Here is a 13,208-nt window from a genome sequence, read left to right on the forward strand (position 1 = left end):
TTATGTCCTCTTTTGAAAAGTATCTATTTAGGTCTGTTGCCCATTTTTTGATTGGATTGTTTATCTTCCTTTTGTTAAGTTGTATGAGTTCCCTGTAAATGTTGGAGATTAAACCCTTATTGGTGATAACATTGGTAAATATGTTCTCCCATGCAATGGGCTTTCTTACTGTTTTGTTGATGGTTTCTTTTGCTGTATAGAGCTTTTTATTTTATTCTAGAGTTTTAATTGCCCATAACTCATTAAATTATATCACTTTATCTCTTGCCTTTGTTCCACCCACTGTTTTTTGTTTGTTTGTTTGTTTTTTTCTGTGTAATGTTCTATTTACCACAGGAAGGCAAGATATATTAGAAAAGAAATTATATTTAATTCAAAAAATTCTGCTGAGGTGTGATTTTAACTTGGGGATTTTTTGTGGAAACAAAGGTTCAGTACTTTTTATTTAAAACTTGTTTAATTTTTATTCAAATCCATGGCAATAGTCAAATTAAGCATAGCCATCTCCCTGTTTTCTGTACCTATTATGGGTCTTTATTCTGACACCAAGGCTGTTGCCTTTCAGGGACCTAAAAGTGAATTGTCACTGCTGATCTTCAACTCTGCTACAGACAATCTGATTCATATATCAAGTGATAAACATGCTTACAACCAACAGACACGGTTTTCTGATAAAGTTATTCACTCAAATCTGACAGAGATGAGAAATGTTTTCCATCAGAACAAAACAAAGATGTAGTACTATTCCCTTTGTGGAGACTACCTGTAGCTTGTGGAGTTTTGACATTTATGAAAATAAAACTAGGAACTTTTGAAGGTTTTTAAATAACTCCTACAAGGTTGCTTGCTGTTTCCAAACCCTTCAGAATTCAAAATGATCAGATCATGCAGGGACTTGATGCTGTAAATCAATGAAAGAAAACAGAAGTTAAAAACTGAGAAGACATGAAATACTTTTTCCTAATACTGCCTCCACAATCCTTCATTTCCAAACGAGTTCATTACACTATATTATATTCTTAGGAATACTGTGACCTGGTCTAATAAAACTGGTAAATTTATCTATAGTAACAAACAAGATTGGGAAAAAGTAAAATATTCCAAGTGTTCATTCAACATATCATCTCTGCCTGTAATATTTCTTATCTTCATTAATCCATTTTTATATCAAGCTCCCTTTGTATGTACTTATAGCCTTGTATTATAGATGTAGCAAGAGAAGCCTGTACAAATATTCTCTCTCAGAAACTTCAATAGAAGGTATAAAAGACATAAGTATAATATTTTTTCTCTATTATTATTAAACTATGCTGTAATAAGTAAATGTAAATATGTCACTACAAAATAAATTTTAAAAGCATGTGGGAAAAAAGGAATCCTTAGTTTATATCAGGTTACTAATGCAGGTTTAAATAAAAAACCCAAGGTTTTGCCTCAATATATATAATTTTCCCTTCTTCCCAAAGTTAGTGCCAGTGCCAGACAATACTTGATACTTATGACACCAATTCTACCTTTAAGCCATGAATAAGAATTCATCTTTTAATATTTTCTGATATCAAATAATATGGCAATATGTCTACATGTATTTAGAGCATAATTGTAAAATTTCAGTTTACGAATAATAGATAGCCAAAATATGCAGAGTATAAAGTTATGCAGAAGAGTTGAATAAATGTTGTCAGAATGTATTAACATTTCATATCATGTGTGATATTTAAGAGTTTAGAAAATTCCTGTAAATATTCTCTCTCTCCTCTGCTTCAAATAGATGGTTTATTATTCCACCTACCTTCAACTTTCCTGTAAATCCATGCCAATATCATTAAATCCCTCAACCTGACTGCTATTGAGCTACCTGCAATATAACACGTAATATATAGCATATATAGTAAACTTTTTCAGGGTTGATTTTTTCCATTGATTTTTAGAAAGAATGGCAAGGCATGGGAGAGGCAGAGAGGGAGAAGCACCCCTGTGAGAGAGACGCTTCACCTGGTTGCCCCCCGCACTTGCCCCGACCGGGGCCAGGGACTGAGCCTGTTACTGAGGTGCGTGCTCTTCCTGGACCAGGATTGAAACTGTGACCTTTCAGTCTGAGAGCTGACGTTCTAACCATTAAGCAACACTGGCTAGGACTATAGTAAACTTTTTAACCTAACAAATTTGGTGGTGCAGGAAAAGGCTCTCTAGTAAATGTCTAGTAAATACATTAATATATTTAGAAACAAGCTTTTTTTTTTTTTTTTGGCTTATTTCACATTGATTGATTGATTGATTGATCGGGGTGACATTGGTTCATAACACCACACAGTGTTCAAGTGTGCAACTCAACAAAACATCACCTGCACACTGAAGAATGTGTCCATTGCCCCAGTCAAAGTTTCTATCCACCCCCCTATCCACCTGGCCCTGAATCCCCTTCCCTCCGGCTATCACCACACTGTTGTCTATGTCTATGTGTTACGTATATCTGGTGGGTTTTTTTTTGTTTGTTTGTTTTTCTAATCTCTTCACCTTATTTAATCCAGTCTCCCCTCTTACCTCCTCTCTGACAGCTGTCAGTCCATTCCATGTACCCATGCCTCTGTTTCTATTTTTTTTCCTTTTATTTTGTTCAGTAGATTCCACACATAAGTGAGATGATACGATGTTTGTCTCTCTCTGACTGCATTATTTTGCTTAGCATAATATTCTCCAGGTCTTTCCATGCTATCACAAAGGGCAAGAGTTCCTTCTTTTTCAGAGCCATGTAGTATTCCAATGTTCAAATGGCCCTTGGGCTGTTTCTAGATCATGGCTATTGTAAATAATGCTGCAACGAACATAGGGGTGCATATATTCTTTCTGACTGGTGTTTTTGATTCTTAGACTATCATCCTAGTGGGATAGCTGGGTGAAAAGGCAGTTTCATATTTAATTTTGTAAGGAAACTCCATATTGTTTTCCTCAGTGACTGCACCAGTCTGCATTCTGAACAGTGCACAAGGATTCCCTCTTCCCTCAGCAGCACTTGTTTGTTGATTTATTAATGATAGCCATTCTGGCAGGTGTGAAGTGATATTTCAATGAAGATTAGAAGAACTCTAAAACTCTAAGACAAATGTATTTTCAAAGATGGTCTCAAGAATGAAGGGTTGTATTTTAGGGGTGAAAGCACAAATTATTATGTCTGTTTAAATGAGCCAGTTGTTAACCTGCAAATGCTCCAACTATTTATATAGTTTTTTTAAAAAGTTTTATTTAAAAATGTTATCTGAAATACTGAAAGGTAAATGTGTGATATATTTTCAGCTAGTACTTTTGTGATTGGGAAAAAATGTAAATGGCAAAGAAAGAATAGCATATAAAATTTACATTTCCCATTGAGCGAAATTACTAAAATTTTAGAATATTTTAAGACAGATTATTGGGGAAAAGATTACTAAAAATTGTGGAAGTCTTATTTTTAAATATACAGGGTTGCATAATGCATTTATTTTTAATTTGTTGAAACAATATTGTGAGGCAACAGTATGTCCTTATATAAAATAAGAAATTGACAATAAAAGTTAAATAATTTGTCTCAGCCTGCAGCAAAATTTTATCAGGATAAATGCTATTGCTAAATGATAGTTATATTGCTTTCATTTTTTTAGACAATGGACATAATTTTCTCTACAGTATTACTTTGACTTATAACTATCCCTAACAGTTTTTATAAATTCAAATCTCAGATTTTATATGAAATAGAAATGTTTCAAATAATTTTACAAATTAAACCACACACTAAGTTTTGCTAAAATTGCTCATAATAGACTTTTACTTCCTGATATATTGGTAAATAGTCTGAATTACTTAATTTGAAACTATACACAACAACAACTATATTTGAGGGGGATTTTTTTAATGCACTGCTTGGATCATAGGAAGTACCTATCCTATCTCTCACTATCAAAACACACCAGGGAATATTATGCAGCAGTGAAAAAGAAGGATCTTTTACACTTTGAGATAGAATGGAGGGACCTGGAGAGTATACAGTAAAAGAAATAAGCCAGTCAGAGGAAGATAAGTATCTCATTCATATGAGGAAACTGTCCATCCATGGATATTTCTTTGTATTCATAGGCTGTTTTCATAGGACTTGTTAGGTTAGGAAATAACATTCTTATCCCATGTGTTATCTTCCAGCAAATGTTCCTTAAAATAAGAATGACCTTAGGGCAAAGATTAAATTCAGTGCTGCTAGCAGAACATATCCTTAGGATGAGAATCAAATCCAGTATGTTGTTCTAAGATCTTCTGATTATTTCTCTATAAAATTGAATATAGTACCTTTCAGACCCTAATAATTATGTTAAATAAATTATAAAACTTTTATGATTTTGTTGGTTAGCTCTCTGGTTTACAGTTAAAATATAATGGGATTTTTTTTCACAATGGTGTTTGAGTAACATATTACTATTATAAAAGAGAGTTTTATAACTTGATAAGTAAAAGTAGAGTTTTATAATTTGGTAAATAGAACATTGTTTTACGAGCTATGTCTGCTTGGACTGAAAAGGGCAGATGTAATCCAAGATAAGAGGATGTTAATTTTAGTAAATGGTTTAACTTTGGAAGCAGATGACTTCTGGTTGAGTTTCAGGGTCTGATTTTCCCTTGATTTTGCACTGGTCTTTTGTCTTACCTTGATTGATAGATTGTGGCAATAGTGATATTCAACATTCTGCCACTTTCAGTTTCACATCTTCAGAGTATTAGCAGCTTCCACTTTGTTTCTGAGTGATTGGAGGACCTTAATGAAGAATCTGAAGGATCAGAAGCAATATTGGATTTCTCAGTGCCAGTTGAACTCCCAACTGAGATAAGCACATGAGTAACCTCAGCTAAATCAGTTGTGACCAGTCAACTCACAGCATTGTGGGAAATTACATCATTGTTCTTTAAGCCCATATGTCTGTGGGTGCTTTATTATACAGAGATTGATAACTAAAACAAACTAGAACAAAAATGAAATGTTTCCTTTTTGTGAAATATTATAAGTTTTCTTTTACTTCATTTTTTTCCTTGCAATGTTTCCCCTCCTCATAATTATCTATCTTCCACCATTATTCTTTTCCCATTCTTTGTGTCTTTCCTTCCTCTCTTCTCCCCTCTCTCCCTGCCTCTTTCCCTTCCTTTATTTCTCTTCCTTTCTTCATTCATTTTTTCCTCTTTTTTCCATTTTACTCTATAATATTTTTTGAACCTTCAATGCTGTAAGTCTCGACGGATATTGTCATTACAGGAGGATTTTAAAACCCACAAACACACACATATACATACATATATTGAAAGACAAGGACTCTTTCCTTGGTTAAATTTTAGTCAAGAACCCCCTTCTTGACTGGGCCTCAGTCTTGGCTTACTCTTTGCCTGCAGAGCCCAATTTTAGCAAAGAATCTGACTAAGCCATTTTACTGAGAATTCCCTCTACCTTTAATAACAATCAAGTTTCTTGTCCTTTACTCTTGGTAGCTAAACACTGATCCTACATTTATTAACAATTCTGTTAAGCTTATTTAGCAAGAGTCTCCCTACTACTCAATATCTAATCATTTCCTTTAGCAATTTTCTATTGATTGACCACCTCATATTGCTCTTTGGCCATAGATCCCAACTGCCTTTAATATATTCAGCATTGAGTTCCATCTCTTGTTCCTACTGCAGTAGTCTTCCTTGACATTTGTAACAAGAATTTGATGCAATTATATATTTTTACTAAAGGCCTGGTGCATGAAAATTCATGCCCTTGGGGGAAAAGTCTCTCAGGCCAGCCTGCACCCTTTCACAGTCTGGAAGCCCTCAGGCAGTGGTTCTCAACCTTCTGGCCCTTTAAATACAGTTTCTCATGTTGTGACCCAACCATAAAATTATTTTTGTTGCTACTTCATAACTGTAATGTTGCTACTGTTATGAATCATAATGTAAATATCTGATATGTAGGATGGTCTTAGGAGACCCCTGTGAAAGGGTAGTTCGACGGCCAAAGGGGCCGTGACCCACAGGTTGAGAACCGCTGCCTCAGAGGATGTTCTCCTGATGGCTTAGGCCCACTCCCCATGGGCCTAAGCTGCAGTCTGGCCTCCCTCTGCGGGAGACAACCTGCGATCAGGGGAAGGTGCCTCCCCCATCACCCCACCTCTGCTGTTGCCTCTGGCCTCCCTCTGCAGGAGGTGACCAGGCAGATCAGGGGAAGGCACCACAGAGCCCAATTTTAGCAAAGAATCTTCCTGTGGTCTAGATGTCCCAATTATGCCCCAATTAATTAATTATCTGCCTAGATTTACTGGGACATATGCAGGTGACCAGGGGTCAGCAATAACGGCCTATCCCCTGGTACTTCAATGTCTAGACAGCTGAGTCAAACCGGAACACATGAATACAAAAGAAAGAATTAATATGCAATCACACAAGGTTTATTTACCTATTCCTAGTGGGTCCTAGGCTCCAGCAAAGGCCACCCGGCGATGCACATTGAAAGACCGATGACAACGAAGACAGAGACAGACAGGCGGCCGCAGTTGGTTCAGGCTCACACTGCAGAGCAGTCAATCAGGGGCTTGTCTCACGGAGTGATGTGGAGTCCTCCTCTCATCAGGCAGGAGACACTCACAGAAGAAAAACCTGATGCTTATATAGCTCGTGTTAAACAACTTGTGTCTTATCAGCGTGGGCCAGACGGTGTGCCTTGTGCTAGGAGCAGGGTGTTTACGCTTTAAGGGCTTCGGGCATTTACATCAAGATAGTGGGGCGTTCACCACATTTTGGAAGTTACAGAGTATTGGGGTCTTCACACAGCAAACATTTCACACAATAATTATTTCCACACACTAGAGGGGCTTCCTTGTGACCATGGCATTATTAGAACACTGGATGTCCCAGACTGGCCTTCCCTCAACAGCAGGTGCCAGAGCCATCTTCTTCCCTTAGCCTTCTTTTCGTTCAACATCTTGTTTGTGTGTGAATGTGTATGTGTGTCTGCATTCTATCACATAGATTATTTATTTAGAAAATTTTTAAAAATTCTGGTTTTTAAGATTTCTATTTGTAATATTTAAAATCAACAATTTGCTTCATTTAATTCTATTGATCTCATTTTTCTTAATGCTTTGTGTTTTATATATTTAGAAATTTCTGTATATTTGTTTCTTTTTAAATTCTATGTATTAACTGTCTGAAAGGTAATAAATTATAAATTAGTTCTTTGAATCAACATTGCAGCCCCCTATCTCTTTCTCTTTCTACACATACAGTGAGTATTTATTTTTAATTAATAAATAACATCATTTTAATTTTATATTTAAATATTATTCTTAGAATTATTTATGGTCCAGATGTCTCCTGTAGTGTTAAACCAGGCTTGCATAATTTTTTGTTACATTCTTGATATAACTTGAAGGTAGATTATTCATATTTACATATGCTAATTAAAATGAAAAACACAACTTTCTGCAACATTTTATAAAATATGGCAATGCTGGCATATTTTCTACATAATGCCTGCAAGTTTTCACTAAGGAAAACTTTATGATGTATTTGAATTTTCTCTTCTGGGTAACAGTCACCCCGCCGCTGCTGCTGCCTCTGGCCTCCCACTGCAGGAGGCGACCAGGCCAATCAGGGGAAGATGCCGCCCCCATCACCCTGCTGCTGCTGTCACTGCTGGACACAGTGTAAGTGTATTTTATACAGTGTGAATTTTAAACCAAAATTGATATACTCATGGTTCATAATTTATGTTTTCCTTTTTAGTTACTTAGAGTCAAAGAGAATGTTTTCTTGTATTGAAAGAGGATAACTATTTATGATAACTTGTATTTACTATAATAGATAGAGAATTTTAAATTATGCTATCTTGAACAATGCTATTGCATTATAATATACATTTACTATAGTATTCAGGGGAATATTAATGACACAAGCATTATGGATAATTTTCTAAAACTGACTTAAGTTCTTTATTGTTTACTAGGGGCCCGGTGCACGAAATTCGTGCACTGGGTGGGGGGGGGGTGTCCCTCAGCCCAGCCTGCCCCCTCTCACATACTGGGAGCCCTCAGGCGTTGACCCCCATCACCCTCCGATCGCCTGATCGGCCCCTTGCCCAGGCCTGACACCTCCGCCAGAGGTGCCAGACTTGGACAGGGGACTCCCATCTCCCCCCGATCACTGGCTCTGGCCCCCGCCCAGATTCCTCTGGCCCAGGAATCATGCCTGGGAAGGGGACCCCCATCTCCCTCTGATCGCTTGCTCCACCCCCCGCCCAAGTCTGACGCCTCTGACCCAGGCTTCACGCCTGGGCAAGGGGACCATCATATACCCCAATCCCCGGCTCCGCCCCCCACCCAGGCCTGATGCCTCAGCCAGAGGAGTTGACCCTCATCACCCTCCGATCACCAATCACCGGATCGGCTCCTTGACCAGGCCTGAGGCCTCTGGCAGAGGTGTCAGGCCTGGGCAGGGGACCCCCAGCTCCCCGCGATTGCAGGCTCCGCCCCTGCCCAGGCCTAACGCCTCTGGCCTAGGCGTCCTGCCCGGGCAGCGGGGACCTGCAGTGGCAGCAGGGGGCGCCGCGATCGTGGGTTCTCTTTAGGCCCAGGCAAGGGACCCCTAGCTCCCGGGACTGCCAGCTTCAACCATGCCCAGCTCCCATCGCTGGCTCCACCCCTACTTCCTGCTATCACTGGCCAGGGCGGCAAAGGTGCCTGATTCTCCGATCATGGCTGGGGGGCAGGGCAAAGGCGGCCCCAGGGCCGCCTTTGCCCTGCCCCCCAGCTCTTAGCTCCCCCCTGGGTTTCTGATCACTGTCAGTGGCAGAGGACTTCTTCCTGCTTTCCCTTTCGCCTCCCTGCATTGTGCCTACATATGCAAATTAGCCGCCATCTTGTTGGCAGTTAACTGCCACTCTTAGTTGTCAGTTAATTTGCATATAGCCCTGATTAGCCAATGAAAACGGTATCGCCGTACACCAATTACCATTTTTCTCTTTTATTAGTGTAGATTATATGAGGAAAATTCACATTGTCACTCTTTCTTTAATTACATTAGCTCTTTTATAAAAATACGCAACAAGTTCATCCCAAAAACACTGGATGAGAGATACTTTGACTTTCTAAAAATACTGAGAAGAAGAGTAATTTAGAAAAAAAAATAGTATCAAAATCTAAAACATTCTCAAGGATCTCAGCTAAATCCAGAAATGGCACATGTTATGTAGCTATGGTTTTATTTCTGTCCATAGGCTGAGCTGAAAATGAAAATGTATGCCAATAAACTACTGAATAGAATGCACACTAAATTCCTTTAGGCTGCTGTTATACTATAATCAATGCCCACAACTCAAAATACATTATAATATGCTTGGAAAATTCTTCCTATCAAAGACTATGTTCTAGAGTGATACATTTTTTTTGTATTTTTAAAAAATTCCTATGCCTCATATTTGGATATAGCAAAAAAATGACAAAATTAGTTTTAGGACTTAAATATATAAAAAGAAAAATGAACAGAAGGTACATGTTATTTTTCTTTCAAAAGGTAAATTTTTGTAAGAGGACATGAATACATCTGGAGGTAACCTAGTATGCATTTTATTTTTCACATAATTCCCAATAAATTAAATTATACCACTCTCCTCTGCTATGTCACTAAGTTCTTAATGCAATAAAGCACATTTTCCTGTGCAAAACCTGTAGGACAAATATCTGATACTTTAGGCATTAAATTTATAATTTTATTAACTAATTAAAATGAATGATTATGATAGTAAATAGTGACTTTTATTTATTTACAAATTTTATGTTATTTAGTAAACTTGACATTTGTCAGCTGTTATCACATGAGTGTAGGGAAAAAAAAATCCATGTACAAACTTCATTCATAAAGGTCTTCTAAATTGGACATTTTAAAAATGGACATATATGTTTCTTCTCAATGAAGATATCAGACAATGTGTAGAATTCCTGAATTTAGAAGGCCATTTGTTACATGACAAATACAATACGTTGAAAATCTAATTTTCAAAGGCATTAACTTACAAATTATTTTTTTCTTTATTTGGTTTTATTTTAACTGACCATTATATGTCTTTATACCATTTTATTGTTATGATTAAATCCTGAATCAACATTTTTTGTATAGTCTTTGATAAATATTCTTTAATTTTTGTGAATATTGGAAGATGGGAAAATATATCCAGCTATAACTTGCCTCTATGAATATTTTTATGTAATTAAGCATTAAGTAATTACAATAAAATATTAATTAAATAAAACACATGTGCTTTGGGAAAATAATTTTTTATACCAATCTTGAAAAGTGAATCTGAGGGACAATTTCTCTTATCTTGTAGTAGCAAAATAAATACAATTATGCACAGTAATTCTAAAATATAGTAGGCAATTTGTGTGTGGATGTGACTGAATTATATTTTTACATTAAAAATTTTTGAAACAATCTCAAAGTTAATATATGTGACAACTGCATTGAAAATAACCTTTTTATATATGAATCACCTTTAAATAAGTTGCTGACATGATGCCAAATCATTCACAAAAACATTTTTGTGTATACTTCTTACTAACAATCTTACCACAATTTAAACATGAAGACAAAGAATTAATGTGGATATATTAATACCTTTTAATCTTGAATCTATTCAAATTTCTTCAATTATTCTAGTAATATCCATGAAAAGAAAAATACAGTTCTGAATTACACACATGTATCTATGTCATTTTAGTTTAATTTAATCTGGAATAGTCCCAGATTTTCCTTGACCTTCATGACCTAGACACATGGGAATATTGAAAGCCAGTTGTTTTGTATAATGCCCTTCACTTTTGTATTCTCAGATATTTCATCATAATTAGAATCAGATAAACACCTTTGGCAGGTATAACAATGATGAGAATCTCTGTCCTTCCCATTCAATCCTATAAGCCTAAGTGTACACCATTCCAATTTGTCTCACCACTTATTTATTGATTTCAATTTTGGGCATTTGATTAAATGACACTTACTAGTATTATTCATTTAAAAGTTACTCTTTTTTTTCCTTCTATTTTTGTATATACAAGTTACTTGGGTTGCTGATATTCTGAGACTTTATCAAACTTTTTATTTATTCACTAATTTATATCAGTATAGACTTACAGATTCCTTATATAATGGGGTAAAACCCATTAGTATTATTTTGATATCAAATGTTCACAGAGAGGATCTCTTTAAATTGACTTCTGTATCCTTTGGTATATACTCACTGTTTTTTGGGTTCTTCTTTATTTTCTGGCCAAGAAAATACCCCAGTCTCATTTTTTACTTTTCTTGCCTCAGTCCTAGAATGAGTTATTTTTGTAAGGAGTCCTGTATTATTTTAATGGAGAATAGAGTATAGAAAGTAAGATTTTGGTGCTAGGCATTTTGATTGTTGCTAGTGTGTTACTACTCCCAGGAACATTGCAGGGGACAGAGGTAGGAATATATAAACACACATATGCATATCTACATATTCACATTTATTTCTACATCTTGATATGTTGAAATCTCTGAGTTTACAATGCTACCTCCAACTTGTATTCAACAACATAGGATTTATTTTAGTTTTTTGCATTTCCCACCCACTTCTTTCTTGCCTTCTCTTCTCATACTTTTTAGGTTCTGCAAACCAATAATGGAATGTACTCCCTAATATGATGCTCTCCTTACCTCCACTGGTGCACTGACTTCTTACTCTGAGCTACTAGACAACTGTGAATATCCCTTACTCCTCTTGTGTATTATATCCTGAGTCAGACATAATCTTACCAACAAAGGGAGACTTCTCATCCTGCTCTAGCCCAACACTCTGGGCTAGGCAGTTGCTGCCACCTCGCCATCTCCCTTGCTCAAGGCTGACTTATTGGCTAATCTTGTTCTGGCACTAGCCCTTGCTGGGCTGTCTTTTTCGTTTGAACACCATCCTCACTCTACTTAGGCTCTGATTCCAGATTGTGGAGCAGGTTTAATTTTCACCCAACACACAAGAACCTGCCTGTTTGGCCCTACCTACTGGTTTGTGAATTGGAATGTTTAGGAAGGGAAAGAGAAGAGGCAAAGAAAGAGCTATAGTTTATTTTGATACGTTGCATCTCATGATATAATAACAAAATCCACAGATTGAGCCAAATTTTAAGTCTCATAAAACAAAAAGTCATTGTTGTTCTTAGCACATACACTGTTATATGCTATCTAAAAATATTGAACATTTTGAAGAATGGTCTCCTAAAAGTAACTACTTTATACCTAACTCCTCATCACTTTTAATATTATTAGATATTTTTATCAGGAAAGACTCATGTTATGAAAAGATTCAAAAAGTTAAATTATTGTTTGATATTAGAAATTTAAAGTAAGACTAAAAGTTAAATATAGGTAAGTTTTATTTTAAAACTAGAGGCCCGGTACATGAAATTCTTGCACTTGGGGGGATCTCTCAGCACATCCTGTGCCCTCTTGAAGTCCAGGAGCCCTCAGGGGATGTTTGACTGATGGCTGCTGTCAGTAAGACATCCTCAGCACTGCTGCAAAGGCGAGAGAGGCTCCCACCACCAACGCTGCGCTCATCAGCCATGAGCCTGGCTCAGGGCTTCTGGCTGATCAGTGCTCCCCCTGTGGGAGTGCACTGACCACCAAAGGGCAGCTCCTGCATTGAGAGTCTGCCCCCTGATGGTCAGTGCATGTCATAGCATCTGGTCGTTCTGCCATTCGGTTGATTTGCATATTAGGCTTTTATTATATAGGACTTATAAAATAGCTGTTTATGCTACAAATCTATAATAATAAAAGCACAATATGCTAATTAGACTGGACAGCCGAATGACCTTCCAGACTACCTTCCAGATGAAGCTGGGGCTGCAAGGGCCGAGCCCCTTGCACAAATTTCATGCATTGGGCCTCTAGTCCTTTATAATATCCTAAGAGCTATAAGGTGAGTAAAGATAGTATGTGGACTTAGTGATCATATCAGTAATGTTAATGTTGAATAATGATAAAGATAATTTGAGAAAACAAAATTGACAATGAGATATTTAGGTAAATCAGACCATAGTCAAAAAAACAGTTTTATGTTAGGCTTGTATCTACTGTAAAATAAGAAGCCTATAAGAAATGACACTCAATATATACATCTTTTTGGGAAACAA

General features: G+C 36.7%; 1 long non-coding RNA gene across 1 annotated transcript; it reads right to left on the reverse strand.

The window, feature by feature from the left end:
• Positions 1–352: 352 nt before the first annotated feature.
• Positions 353–6,634, reverse strand: LOC308514516. The gene is made up of 3 exons (XR_013995595.1): positions 6,452–6,634; positions 4,673–4,793; positions 353–901 (listed from the first exon to the last, which is right to left on the reverse strand). It is a non-coding gene; the product is annotated as an uncharacterized lncRNA (long non-coding RNA).
• Positions 6,635–13,208: the final 6,574 nt, after the last annotated feature.

The sequence above is a fragment of the Myotis nattereri genome (genome assembly GCF_964212035.1).
Source record: "Myotis nattereri genome assembly, chromosome: 2".
Lineage (NCBI taxonomy): Eukaryota > Metazoa > Chordata > Mammalia > Chiroptera > Vespertilionidae > Myotis > Myotis nattereri.